General features: G+C 45.0%; 1 pseudogene; it reads right to left on the bottom strand.

The window, feature by feature from the left end:
* Nucleotides 1-7484: 7484 nt before the first annotated feature.
* Nucleotides 7485-10036, bottom strand: LOC115401527 (uncharacterized; annotated as a pseudogene).
* Nucleotides 10037-14781: the final 4745 nt, after the last annotated feature.

The following is a 14781-nucleotide window of genomic DNA, read 5'->3' as shown; positions in this document are numbered from 1 at the left end:
TCAAAGTTCAAACTTTACCACATTGGGATGAGGCTGGGATGTTTTCTGTTTAGTTCATTTGAGCAACAACAAAGGATGATACAAGTATATCTGTCAATGACAAGAGTTGTACATAAACAGTAAAATATTCTGTACACTGTTGCTCAAAAGGAGTAGGAACAAGTTTATAACATTCTAGCCAACTCTAGACATTAGTAAAGAAAAAAATGAATAGCGTTAGCATCACGTTACCTCGACCTGTCCTCCTCCTGCAGCCGCTGGAATGGCATTCTTTTTGAGGTTCATTCTCTGGATCTTCTGGCCTTCATTTCATTCCTGAACTGGGAAGAAGTCCTCCGATGTGAAGTGGGCACTACACACCCGATAATCCAAACGTGGTAAAGTTTGAACTTTGATGCTGGGGTCCGTGTTGAGCGCTATTAGCCATAGCTTCAATAAATCCCGGTCACGCAGTGGGAGCCTGTGAGCTCAGTGACGTCCAGCTGGTCATTTCACTTTCACAGCAGGATGTCTGCACACTGGAACCATTGTACCAAAGTTACAACCGGCTGAAAATAAACTCTGACTGACTAAAAAAGCCGATGGAGATGCCGTGGTCTGACTGCAGAGCAGAGACGCTACTTCCATGTAAACAAACAGAATGAATGTGCGCCACGGCGCAGTGTGATGACATCATCACTTCAGAGTTCCTGGAGAGTTGCTCAATCTAGCCGGTTTACAGACAGTTTACAGGTGAAATAAGGTCCAGTTTGTAAAAACGACCGTTCCCCTTTAAAAACCCCCGGAAAAAAACCTTGAGCGTGCATAATCGCCCGACGTTTCAACCTTATAAGGTTTACCTCAGGCACAATGCAGCTACAAAGAAATAAAATACCGCATTTTTAATTTATCAGCTCCGATTGGCTTCTCTCACCAGGATCCTGTCGTCTCGGTGGAGCACGGAGCAGAATGAAGGACCAATGAGGATCTCCCATCAGCACGAGTACGAATAATGACTGACAATGCTCGGGCTGTACTCAAATTCGGAAAAAATGCATTATCCGTAACGAGTACTCGTTTAAAACGAGTATTCGGCTCATCCCTAGTAAATACACATTTATTTTGTCAGAAATAAACAACAGCTAAGAACCATATTGTTGTCATCACTTCCAGATGATCCAGAATTGCGTCTTGGTTTCCATGGAGATCAAGACGCGCAGTGCAGCGTCGGAGAAGCTGCAGCTGTCTTCTCTGGTGGCAGATCACGTTGGAGCCACTCTGAAAAAAATTCCCCTAAACAACAGGTATGTTAGAAATACATCAGGAGGGTATTATTAGCTCCAAAACAGCCCTCGTCTGAATCGGGGTGAAAACGGCGAGTGGCGAAGCCTTCCGCTGGAGCCCATGGGTCCTCTCGAATAAAAACATTTATTTCCTGGTCCCGGTCATTATATATCCTGGATTACACATAATGTTTGTGGGATTAAATGATCCGTTTTGGCGTTGAGAGTTTGAAGTTTGCTTCGCCGATCGCTTTGTAAAAGGTTGAGGGAAAAGCCAAACTAATTCCAAGCGGCACATGTGACGTCATGCTCCAACCGTCCTGCACCGAGCGCGAGCGAGTGGAGGGAAACAATCAGAGCAACAAACCATCAAACTCTCAACACGACAAATTATCATTTAATTCCACAAACATCATATGTGTAAGTCAGAACATATAATGACCGGACCAGGAAATAAATGTTTCGCTCTCTTTCTGTCACCACCCTAAGCGGATACGTCGACAGCGTTACCTAGGCAACGAGAAACGCCAGTGTTTTTCAGATTGAAAAAAAAGAACATTTCACTCATTGAATTAGAAAGTGAAAATTCAATGTTGAAAACAAAAAGGACCAAGGGAATAAGATAAAAGCTCAATTTGTTTTTTTGGTTTTTTTTTATTTGCTGGTAACCGCAAGCTGGACCAATCAGACACATCGCTGTTAAACATGAGGATTACGGGTATTGTAGTCCTTCTCCGTGATATTAGATTGACAATAAAACGTGTTTTCTTAAAATAGAGTTGATATTTCACGGGGCTTTTTGACTCAGCAGAAGCTCAGACCACTGCTACACAGTCTGCCTCGGATGGCTGCACTGCTTTGGATAATAATCACATCTTTCTTCAGAATATCGATCAGTCTACATTTGCACTTCCGGGATCTCTGAAACGGCACCCACGGAGCGACATCGTTGAAGCTGAGAATGCGTGTCTCCACCACGCCACTGATTCTAATTGACTTTTAGTGGAGACAGTTTGCGTGGTGACAGCACGCATTTTCAGCACTTTGCGTGAAATGAGCATGCAATCTGGGACCCTCTGGTTCTAACAATGCGTGCTCATTTCACCCATTTCTGTGAGATCAGGTTGATATATGCATATATACATAAAGCACACACAGCCGCAGCGCTTTCTGTAGTGAAACACGGTCCATTCCTCATTATTTGCTATAATGAACTTGGCCAAATTATCAGAAAAATCACGAGGAAAAGGCTGGTATAAGGCACAAACTGAAATAAGGAGCGCAAATATGACAAAAATGAAAGTGAAACTTAAGTCGCGTCTTTTGTTGGCACAACGTTTCGGCCCGCTGGGCAGTCTTCAGGGGCTGAAAACAAGCAAAATAAAGCAAATTTCCTTTCAACGCATAATCTGACTTAATGAGGCACAATTCGGCATGAATGAATTTATCCTGTCTTCTTTGTCTGAGGGTCAGGGGCTAGGAAATGCATTATGTCAATGAGTGTCCTCACAACTATAGAAGTACAAACAAGTATGTGTGTGTGTGTGTGTGTGGGGGGGGGGGGGGGGGGGGGGGTCGGGGGGTTAGCAATCTTGGTAAAGATTTGGTATCTTAAAGGTGCATTAAGGAGTTTTAGAACCTTAAAAATACTTACTTTCCACCATAAATATGTTCCACATTTTTAATGCTGTGTACAATGTGCCCTGACATATTCATTACAAGTACCTCTAACAGGCTAAATTGTCAATTGAAAGTTGCAGTGCCGGTCCGGCTCCAGAATTTTTTTAGGGAGAATTTGAAAGGAATGACATAATGCGCTCTCCGGCTGGTTAGGCTTCATTTTGTCCGCGGTTACTCCACCAGATGCTTAGTGAGCAACAACTGAGCAGGATCTTCCAGAAAGTCAGAACAGACTGGCTTCTGGCACTGCAGCTCCACACAGACTCCACCAGGGAGAAGACACTGACATCTTACTTGAGTGCTACCAAATGAGCGAAGACGGAGTCCCCCTCTTCCATGCACGCGAGCCACAGGGACGAGTTTTTCACTAAGCTGCATTACGCCCAAGGCCTGCAGGGGGCGCTGTTTCGCATAAAACGTACAAACTCCTTAAGGCACCTTTAAGTTATTAGAAATCATATTTGATTAATTGTACAATTATTATTGTAAAATTATGTCTCTTGCAAAATTCTTGCAAAAAAGAAAAAAAAATCCCTGTCCCCGGCTGGGGGCAGGATGATCATTACAGAGTACTTTTGAATTCATTATTGTATTTTGCGCATAATGCGATTAATCACAGAAAAATTATGCGATTAAGAAATTTGATTGCTGCCCAGCACTAATACATTTATATATATATATATATATATATATATATATATATATATATATATATATATATATATATATATATATACACACATACATATATATATACATATATATATATATATCTATATATATATGTGTGTGTGTGTGTGTGTGTGTGTGTGTGTGTATATATGTATATGTATATGTATATGTATATATACATGGGCAACTGACGGCCCGCACCCTCACTCCGTACGACCCTTAAAATAATTTTTCAAAATGATTAAAATGTGACTTTTGCTGCACTGATTCAATTGTAATGACAACCTTTGGACACCCGATGGCACCATGAATGGAGACGCCCTTCTTTCCAGCAGCATTCCCCACCAGTGAGGAAGAGAGAGACAGAGCCATGGCAAAGAATGAGGGAAGAAGAAAACTAGACGGGGAAAACCGCCTCTTTCAGGTTAAATGGGAAGCAGAATATCTGTTTACAGAATTTAAAGGCAAACCTATGTGCTTGGGCAGAGACCCTGCCTGCAATGAAAGATTTTAATTTAAGTCGCCACTATAATACTCTGCACAAAGCAAAGCCTCCAGCCATTCGCCTTTCAGATGGGTTGATTTGTATTTTTCATGTATTCATGGAGAATGTTAAAATGTAAAAATAAATTCTAGTTTAAAAATGTACGCAAAGTTCTGTAATTGCAATTAATGTTATGTTTCTTCTGTAGCTCCCTGCCATCTTTGAAAAGGGTTGATTTGTATGTTTTATTCATAAGAGCCCTTTGCACAACAGTAAGTGGTTATTTTTTGTTGGCTTCAAACCTTTTGTATTCTCATTTTCAAAGAAGATTACAACTTTTATACATGCATTTGAGTATGACAATGTGAAGTTATTGTACTGTGTGTTGGGCCAATAAACATATGTTTTACAAACGAGTAAAATGGCAGTTTTTTCAGATCTGGTCAAGTGTGCATCTTATGCGGCCCTCTGGTAGTGTTGACAAATGTGGCCCTCTCAATCGTTTATGTTGCCCATCCTTGATACACACACACACACACACACACACACACACACACACACACACACACACACACACACACACATTTTAATATATATATACATATATTATATATATTAAAAAGCTTTTTTAACCCTTTTTTTGGGGGGAGAGATATTTCTTTCTGTTTCATCCAAACTGACTTTGGTACATTAACCTCTCATTAATAAAAAGGTTTGTGTGAGCTGAAAGCAGACAATCTTCTTGCTTCTCCAACTAGCACCAAATGATGTCTGGAGCATTATAAGTCGGAACAGCATCTTGGACATATCCAATTTTGTCGCTTTTTGAGACATTCTGGCAATTACCAAGAAGAAAAAAAAACATTGTTTTAGTCAGTTTTATATTTTTTTAATCTCATTCTAAATTATGACAGATGATTTTAATTGTGCTGTCCTTGTGAAGTCACAAAGAACAGGGCCTTAAATAAAGCCTCTTTCTTGGGTTGGGAAGACATTTTCAATTTGTTAAAAATGATTGATTATCGTCGATTAAAACATGATGAAGTATATACAGTCAAGTTAAGTGCATTTTAAAAATCCGGTCTGACAAAAAAATATCCAATTGAAGTTTGAAGAGATAGAGTCCAGAAAAACAACAAAACAGAACAAAACAAAACAATAATGTCCACAGAGGTAAGAAACGTATAAATCTGCAACAGAACATGTTTAAGTAATTTACCTTTAAATGACATAACAAATGTTGTGAACATGGAAAAATGATGTATCTAGAACCCCTCCCCCTCTCCGTTTTTGTCCACTTTACGACAAGTTTCATATGGAAAAGTGTCAATGAATCAATCAATTACAATATAGCAGAATGTTATACGAAAACTTGAAACTTTCAAGCTGTCACAGTGCACTAATATGACGTTTCCAGTCTGTAAAGTGTCAAACTCACAGTCAAAACACTCCCATTCCTATTTCTAACGCTGACTATGTGCATTACTGATATGTTGTAAGTAATAACGTTTTCAAATTCAAATAATTTGTAAGCTAGCTAGTCATATGCAAAACACAGTGAAATGTCACACAGAGGATCAGCTCTGATCAGTTTGAGATTCCTGTGGAGACAACCACAGAGGACAGCAGTGACTGTGGCAGGGGGAGAGGTGAAGAGGGAGAGGTACAGCTGGTAGAGGCAGGGGAGGCAGAGGCGGCGGCAGAGGGGGCAGTCGAGGCCCGCCTCGCGAGTTGGCCTCGTCCCCGGTGGGGGTCGGTCGCCCCTGGCCTGCCACCGCCGGGTTCCAGGAGGCCTCCTCCCCGGGGGTCACGGGCCGGTTTGGGAGGGGGTCGGGTCGGCGGCAGCGAAGCAGCAAATATACATTTATCAGATAGGACAGCGTGCATACGCAGCTCAGAGCGATTCGTACCCGAATCTGTGCCTTCAGTGCCCTGCACAGGAAAATAGAAGCGACTGCGATCGTGCAGAAATAGCTCTTGTTGCCCATCAGGAAAAGGTGAAAACGTGTGTGGGTGTGAATAATTGATAATCTAATATTTAAAACTGCGCTGTGCCCCTTTAAGAGTCCCGGTCACATGCAGAATGCTCAGTTTTACCTCAGAGTCAGGGCTCTGAGGTAAAAAAAAAAAAAATACAATCATTTTTGTTTTGTGTTGCCGAGTTAAGCATGATGAAGTCACTCACAAAATTCTGTTCTTCTCAGGTGTCCATACAAAGAGAAAATCTTCCTCTCTTCCTCAGAGGTGAACCCAGGCTCCTTGTGGCTTTGTGAGGACCAGGATATGAAATGGGACAGATGGTCCAGCTCCAGGAGGAGGAGTACATTCCGGAAACAAGGGCAGCCTGCAGTGAAGCTCACAGTCAGACTGAACCATGAATAAACAGCAATTTATGGTGTGTAAATAGAGCAGTCATAGTTTTTATACTGTTTGCTAAGCTGTACACAGCATGCAGTGAGGTGTGTATGGAAGGGGATCACCGCAGGCACACTCTGCTTTTCTGCACACTTCTCCGAAGAGACATGGGTCATTAGGCAGGACTGTTGTCATGGCAACATCCGCCACCTGAGAATTGTGATCCACTAACATCTGGTGTAAAGGTTTAATCCGTCCCCATATTTTGGTGTGTGTGCGGTCTCTCCTTCCACATGTCACATGCCTTGATCAGGCCTTTACCCATACAGGGCCATATTTTCACGGCGCAACGCAGAGATTGCAAACTGGCGGTGGCGCAGTCATATTTTCCGCTGCGCTTGCGCCGAGATGGGCGTGGCCATGCACCAGGGGGAGGTGTCGACAGAATCAGCTGGGCGCAGTGATAATTTTGTGCAGAAGGTGTGAGCAGGCAGGGGAGCGAAAGATCTGATGATAATTCGTCTGAGAAAACCTCACAGACAGGTTTCCAGCTTGTCAGTGCCATTAAGATCACTTATGAAATAAATACCTTCTCTCTAAACGCTTCTCCCTCCTCTGTTTAGACTGCTGGGTTTGAGCCTGAAGAGCTCCTGTGATTGTGTTGAAGCTATTTGTGTTGGAAAATTACAGTGAGTGAGTGAGTGAGTGAGTGAGTGAGTGAGTGAGTGAGTGAGTGAGTGAGTGAGTGAATGAATGAATGAATGAATGAATGAATACAAATAACTTGAGTTTGAGCACTGATGTCGCATCAAGCGCAGCTGTTTGTCCCGACCCCAATGTCATTTCTTGGAGTCGCCAAATAATTACGGAAAAACATAGATGCACAGAAATAATTTTGAATGATTGTTTCTGACGGTAGGATTTTTTTGGCTTTGTTTTGTGTGTGTGTGTTTTTTTTTTTTTATTTGTTCATTTTGCGTGTTTCTGATCCGGTCTTTGTCCAGAGACATGGGCAGCAGCTACAGGCCTACCTACTGTGACAGGCTACCAGTTGACCCAGGACCAGACGTGGTGACTGGGCTGAGCAGCGGGTCGCACCGCGGACTGGGGGTCCGCTGAGCGCCGCTGTCAGCGGGCTGCTGGCTGAGCTCTGCGCTGCAGCGTCTGGAGCCTCGCGGTGGAGCGGAGGGTTACAGAGAACATGCGGCTGATCGCATCGTGAAGATGTTTGACCTGTTTCAGCAGATATCCATCAGGACAAAACACTCTGATCAGGGCTGAAGACTGCTCAACATCAGATCCTGTAAAGTGGGACAGAGATCTTTTCATCATGTCACAGAAACTGAATAATGCGCTTCACCTGGGAGGATAGAATCTGGATCGCTTTAAATACAGATGCTTCTAATACGATTGTTTTCAATGGGATTGGACAAAAAACACCCATGTGCCATATCACCCACATGATATGGTGTTTTTTCATGATTAGTGTTTTTTCCGTCTAAATGCAGGTGATTAACACCAGAACAGCCAAGACGGTCTGACAGACCACTTGGGTTTTTATAATTCAAATAAATCTCTTAAAAATAATTCCCCTGCCCTCTAATTCTTTGACTTTTCCTAAATATGTGTCTTGTATGTTTTTCTGAAGCAAATAAGGTCCTAACAATGACACACAAAATATTACAAAGCATTTATACCTCCAAAAAAGATGGAAAAAAAAAGACGCACTTTGCAGGGCTTTTTTTCTGCTTTTGATTTGTTTTGTTTCATACGCGAGCAGGGCAGCCCTGGTAAGGCTGCGGGGAAGGCCCAGCCACTTTCGAAGAAAGCCGCTGATCTTCCTCTCAAGGGTCTCCACTGCTGTCATTGGGACTGCATAAATTTGCAGGGGCCACAGGATGCGGGGCAGGATTGAATGCTGGTAGATCCAGGCTTTAAACCTACCAGGCAGGCCAGACTTGTCTACCTTGGTAAGCCAGGTTCCAAGCTCTGCACTGGTCTTCTGGATGGCTGCCTTCAGGGTGGAGTCAAAGAGTTTCCCCAAGCTCTTGACAGGTTGCTCCGTGATGGTTGGGATGACAGTTCCTGAGATGGAAAAACGGAACTTGTCAATCACCTTCCCTTTCTTCAGCACCATGGATCTTGATTTGGAGGGCTTAAAACTCATCCTTGCCCAGGTGATGAGTCTTTCGAGCCTTTGTAGGATCCACCTGCACCCTGGGACCGACGTTGTTGTTACGGTGAGGTCATCCATATAAGCTCTGATGGGGGGCTGTCATACACCTGACTTGGTCAGGGGCCCTCTGCACTCCACCTCAGCTGACTTAACCACCATGTTCATGGCTAGGGAGAAGAGGACAACGGAGATGGTGCAGCCTGTGATAATTCCTTTCCCTATGCGGTGCCAGCCTGATGTTTCCGAACCAGAAGTGACCCTCATCCTGAAATCATTGTAGTAATCCAGGATGAGGTCCTTGATCTTACTGGGAACGTGGTGGCGGTGGAGGGCAAGCTCAACCAGCTTGTGTGGTATGGACCCATAGGCATTGGCCAGGTCCAACCACAAAACAGCAAGGTCGCCTTTGTTCTCATGGGCCTCTCTGATTAGTTGCGTGGCGACGCCAGTGTGTTCCAAACAGCCAGGTGCAGAGATCCCTCCCTTCTGAAATGATGGATCAATATAGCTGTTTTTGAGGAGAAACTCGGTCAGTCTTTTTGAGACAATGCTAAGGAACACTTTTCCTTTCATGCTCAGCAACGAGATGGAACAGAACTGACTGATGTCACTTGAGTTCTCCTCTTTGGGAATCCACACTCCCTCAGCACACCTCCACTGGCTGGCCACTTTCCCCCTTCTCCAAATCACCTTCAGGATTCTCCACAGGTGCCGTAGAAGCTCCGGGCAGCGCTTGTAGACCAGGTAAGGGATTCCACTGGGGCCTGGTGCCGATGCCGAGCGGGACGCCTTGACGACCTCCTCAACCTCCTTCAGACATGGCTCTTTCAAGTTGATTTCCGTCATTGGGGGGTCTGGACTGATGAGAGCTTTGTTGGGTTCCAGTTCCAGGTCTCTCAGAGGATCGCTCACGGTGTCCCGGAGGAAGCGATTTACTTTCTCTATGGAACACTCAAGCCGGCCGCTGCTCTTGTCCCCAAGCAGTTGCTTTGTGAAACCAAAGGGATTGGCAATGAAAGCTGCTCGCTTCCTTGCCCTCTCTCTTCCCCGTCTCCGGTGCTACTCTGCTCTGCGAAGGGTCATCAGCTTCTTGCGCAGGATGTTTTTCAGTTCCGCTAAGGGTTGCTTCTCCTCCTCAGTTGCAGCCTTGTACTGCTTCTTGAGGGTGCGTAGCTCCTGGCGCAGGTGATGTATCCGGGTGGCCCTGTGGCTCATTGTGTAGGAAGTGGGTTTTGATTCTCCTTTCTCCACCTGCCCAAACCTTTCTGAGGCATAGCTGAGGATGATGGTGGTCATCGATGCGAGTCGGCTGTCCACGTCTCCTTTGGCTGTGGCCTGGATGATGTTTGACACATCCTCGTCAAACTGTAGCCACTCGCTCGTCTTGCTAGCTGGGGGCCACTTAATCCGCTGCTGTGGAATTACTCTGCCGGGATTGGGAGTCTGAGGTACGTGGAGGGGCTGGGCTCTGTGGGTTGCCTCCTGGCTGGACTCCTCCTGCGTCTCACCAGGTACAGGAACTGTGCGTTGTACCTCGTTCTCTTTCTCCAAGCATTTCATTCTGACCTGATGGATTTTCAGGCCACGATGGTTCTTACACAGCTTTCCGCAAATGCATGTTACGTTTGTCGTTTGTCCGTTCGCAAGGGTCATCACCATGTGGTCCGTCCGATTGGAGATCTCATCCTCCTCCCCTCTCGGGACCTCCTGGGGGTATCTTTCAGTAGGGCTGAACAAATGAATGCACAAACAGTCTCCCTGGGAACCAGTCGTGGCCGGTGGCAAGGGGTGCAGGTGGAGGGAGCGTTTGTTTGTCCGCCTAGACCGCCAGCGGCGGGCGGTGTGGCGTCAGTTCACTTCTGCATTGGCGGAAGTGCTCAGTTCCATACCCACGCATTCCAGGCGGGCAGTTTTGAAGAAACCAGTTTATTAAAAATAATCATAGCCTTCCTGTTGTGTTGTTTGGAATGCACCTTGAATGCGCGGGTGTGGAAACGAGCACTTCCGCTAATGCTGAAGTGAACTAACACCGCACCGCCCTCCACTGACAGTGTAGACAAACAAAACAAGCGCTCCCACCACCAGTGCCCCTCGCCACCGGCCGCGACTGCTGGGAACCTTGTTTTTAAACTTTCTGATGACACCGCCATTCTCAGCCTACTGCACAGAGACTCAAACCTTTCAACCTATTTGTCTGAAATAGAGCACTTTGTGCAGTGGTGTGATGCCCACCATCTCATCCTCAACATTCAGAAAACTAAGATGATCTTAGACCCGAGATCAGTAGGGGATCACAGTCTTGTTATCATACATGACTCACCCTACCCTAAATCTATCTCGGAGGGCTCCCGCGCCGTCATCGCCGTGGATAAATTATTTATCAACGGCCAGCTGTTCCGTGACCCAAACATCACTCCGTGGCTCTACTGATCTCAGGTGCTGTATTCTCACTATCCCATAATCACTCCGTAAATATTGATACATAAAACAGCCATAAATTAATTAATAGTAAGTCACTGCCCGTCTCCACTGCACTGCTCACCGTGGATGTGTTTTTTTAAGCATTTGTTTCTTTTTTCACTCTCACTTTTTTCTCTCTTCACCCTTTTTCACTCTCACCCTCTCACGCTTCACTGTAGCTGCACCCGTTACCATAGTAACCCGACACGCGGGGCGCACCGGGACATCGGCTTATTGACACACATGACTGTACAGGTTCACGCGCACTCTAAGCATGTTGATAGACAGATTCAGAACGCACACTCATCTGACATGCAGGCGTGCACACCAGTAAACAACGGGCTCCATTCAGACACCAGGTTTAGTGAAATGCATGTAACACTCATAGCTGTCTAGTCATGAACACTCTCAATTTCGTTTCCTGGAATATCCGTGGGGCTGGTACAAGGGAAAAGAGATTAGAAATTACCCATCGGCTTCAGGAGTTGCAGGCAGACATTGTCTTATTACAGGAAACTCATCTAACAAACTCATCAGTAGATCTTCTCCGGGTACTTAAAACTTAGCCAAAATAACTTTAATACCAGGGAAAGACCCCACACTTCCGTCCAGTTATCGTCCTATTTCATTAATAAATGTAGATCTCAAAATAATCAGCAAAGCCTATCCAGAAGAATAGAAAAGATAACCCCGCTCATAATACATCCTGACCAAACAGGGTTCATTAAAGGTAGACATTCATCCACTAACATGCGCAGATTAATTAATATAATAGATTACTCTACAATACATAATCTAGAATCCATAATTATCTCTTTAGATGCTGAAAAAGCTTTTGATCGAGTAAATTGGAAATTTCTATTTGGAATATTAACCAAATTTGAGTTTGGAACGTCTTTCATAGATTGGATTAAAATCTTCTATAACAACCCAGCTGCATGTGTGAAGACTAACGAGCAGACTTCTCCAAGCCTCTGTTTGCAGCGAGGAACCAGACAGGGCTGTCCACTCTCTCCCTCACTGTTTGCCATCTTTATCGAACCTCTGGCAGCTGCTATAAGACAAAATAAAGACATCAGAGGGATCCTGGCTAACAATAAGATAGAACATAAAATAAGTCTTTATGCAGATGATGTATTGCTTTTCCTGCAGAACTCTCCATTTTCTATCTCCCAGACAATCACACTTATTGACAAATTTTCACTAATATCTGACTATTCTATCAACTGGTCTAAGACTACAGCCATGCCTATAAACTGTGATTTACAAAGTATATCCAATGCTACAATCCAGTCTGGAAACATTAGATATTTAGGCATAAACATTTCTCCAAGGATATCAGAACTTTTAAAACTAAATTACGTTCCGTTACTGAAATCAACAGAGGATGACCTCTTACGGTGGAGACGCTTACCTATATCTCTTATGGGGAGGGTTGCCACCATTAAAATGATGACTTTACCTAAGGTTAACTATTTTTTTTCAATGATACCAACCAAACCATCGTCTGGCTGGTTCAAATCACTGGACTCATACATATCTAAATTTCTCTGGAAAAATAAACCATCACGTATCAGTTTAAAGACGCTACAACAGACTAAAGACAGAGGTGGACTAGACTTGCCTAACTTCAGTAATTACTTCATAGCCAGCAAGCTGCAATATATCTCCAAATGGCTTAAACCGAACAATTTAGATGAGCCATGGCTGGATGTAGAGCAAGCATTATGTGAGGATCTAGCCATCTCTGACTTGCCATTCATCAGTCCCACCATCAAATCCCATTGCTGTTTTAAAAGTGTCAACATCAGTTCTTCTTTAATGGCTTGGTGGGACTTTCTAAAGCTAACCAACTCTTCTCTGATCCCGTGTAAACTCACACCCATCTGGAACAACCCGGACATCCTGCAAAACAAAAAGATGATCAACTTCACTCAGTGGAGAAATAAAGGAATTAGCCAGCTTGAACATATCATTGAAAATGGCAACTTTCTATCATTCAATACTCTCACCTCACAATATGGAATCAGCAGCACAGCATTTTTAGAATATCATCAACTTAAATCTATCATAGGTAAAAAGTATACCTTTAATCAATTGCAGGGACAGCTACCTCTCGGGGTCGAAGAATTCTTAAACCTCAGTTCCCCAAAGTTGCTATCAAAGATATATAAAATATTATCAAAGGTAGAAGATGAAATCTTCCTTCCGACCTTAAAATGGGAGGCTGACTTATCTAACAACTTTGATCAAAATGCGTGGTCACAAATATGTTTAAATACTTTCAAAATGACAAAGAATTCAAATATACAACTAATACAATTCAAAATTCTGCATAGAATTCATTACACAGGACGAAGGATGTTCCAGATGGGTCTATCACAATCTGATATCTGTTCACATTGCAATGATAACATGACTGAAAACTACCTCCATGCCTTGTGGTCCTGCACACCAGTGCAGAGGTTCTGGCTTCAGGTGTGTGAAGACCTGTCAACATGGTTCACATGCAATATCCCTGCAACTCCCACACTGTGCCTTTTAGGTGATCTGGGTGAAATTAGCATGTCGATAAACTCTGTCTACATGGTTCTCACCATCTTGTGCATCGCAAAGAAAACTATCCTTGTAAATTGGAAATCCAGAAATAATCTGAGTAACAGGCAGTTCAAGAATCTTCTATTAGATCATATCAGCTTGGAGACGATGTCTGTCTGTTCAGAGGACCAATCAGCTGAATCTGGTTCCCTCTGGTCCCCTGTGATCAGCTCCATCACTTAATGTAAGGGGAAGATGAGGGCCTCTCCTCTTTGAGAGTCGGTGGTTGGTGGGGGGGGGCCTGATGGCTGCAGGTGGTTGGCACTGTCTTGGGGTCGGGATCTGGGCTGCTTCGCTGGGGGCTGTCTTCGTGTTTGGTTTGGATTGGGCGTGGGGGGGCCGCCGGTTGTTGGGGCTGTCTGGCGGCGGTGGGGCGGGGGCCCCGGGGGGCCGGGGTCGGCGGGTGCCGGTTCATGTCCGGGCGGCCGGGGTGTCCTGGCTGGGGGGGCCGGTCGGCTCGGGCGTGCTGCCGCGGCCTGGGTCGGTGCACGCCCTGGTGTCTGGTTGCTGCCCCGGAATCCAGGGCATCGGGGTGGGTGGTTGTGGTGGTGGGGGGCAGGGGGGTGGGGTGGATGGGTGGGGGGTGGCGGGGGAGGTGGGTGGGGGGTGGGGGACGGGGCGGGGTGGATGAGGGGGTAGATAGGGGGGTGGTGGGCTGTGGGGGTTAGGGGGTTGAGGAAGGTGCGTGTACGTGTATGTGTATATGTGTGTGGGTGTGTATGTGCGAGTATGTATATATGTTTTTGTATGTGTGGGTATTTATGTAGGTGTATGTGAGTGTGTGGGTGTGTATCTGGATATGTATGTGTATGTGTGTGACTATGTATGTGTAAGTGTGTATGTGTGTGTGGGTATGTATCTGTGAACGGGGTATGTATGTGTGTGAGGGTGTGTATCTGTAAGTATGTATGTATGTCTGTACGTGTGGGTGTATATGTGTGGGCGATTGGAGCTATGTATGAGAGAGTGCGGTGTCCTGTGGGGGGGGGCCCCGGTGGGCCTGGGGGCGGTGGGCCCTGGGTCTGGGTCCTTCTGCTGCCCCCTGTCTGTCCTCACCTTCACTCCTCCTGATGCATGATGGGTGTGTGCTTCTT

Source organism: Salarias fasciatus, chromosome 15, assembly GCF_902148845.1.
Source record: "Salarias fasciatus chromosome 15, fSalaFa1.1, whole genome shotgun sequence".
In the NCBI taxonomy this organism is placed as follows: domain Eukaryota; kingdom Metazoa; phylum Chordata; class Actinopteri; order Blenniiformes; family Blenniidae; genus Salarias; species Salarias fasciatus.
The sequence above is the reverse complement of the archived record's forward strand: the minus strand, read 5'-3'. Positions and strand labels throughout refer to the sequence as shown.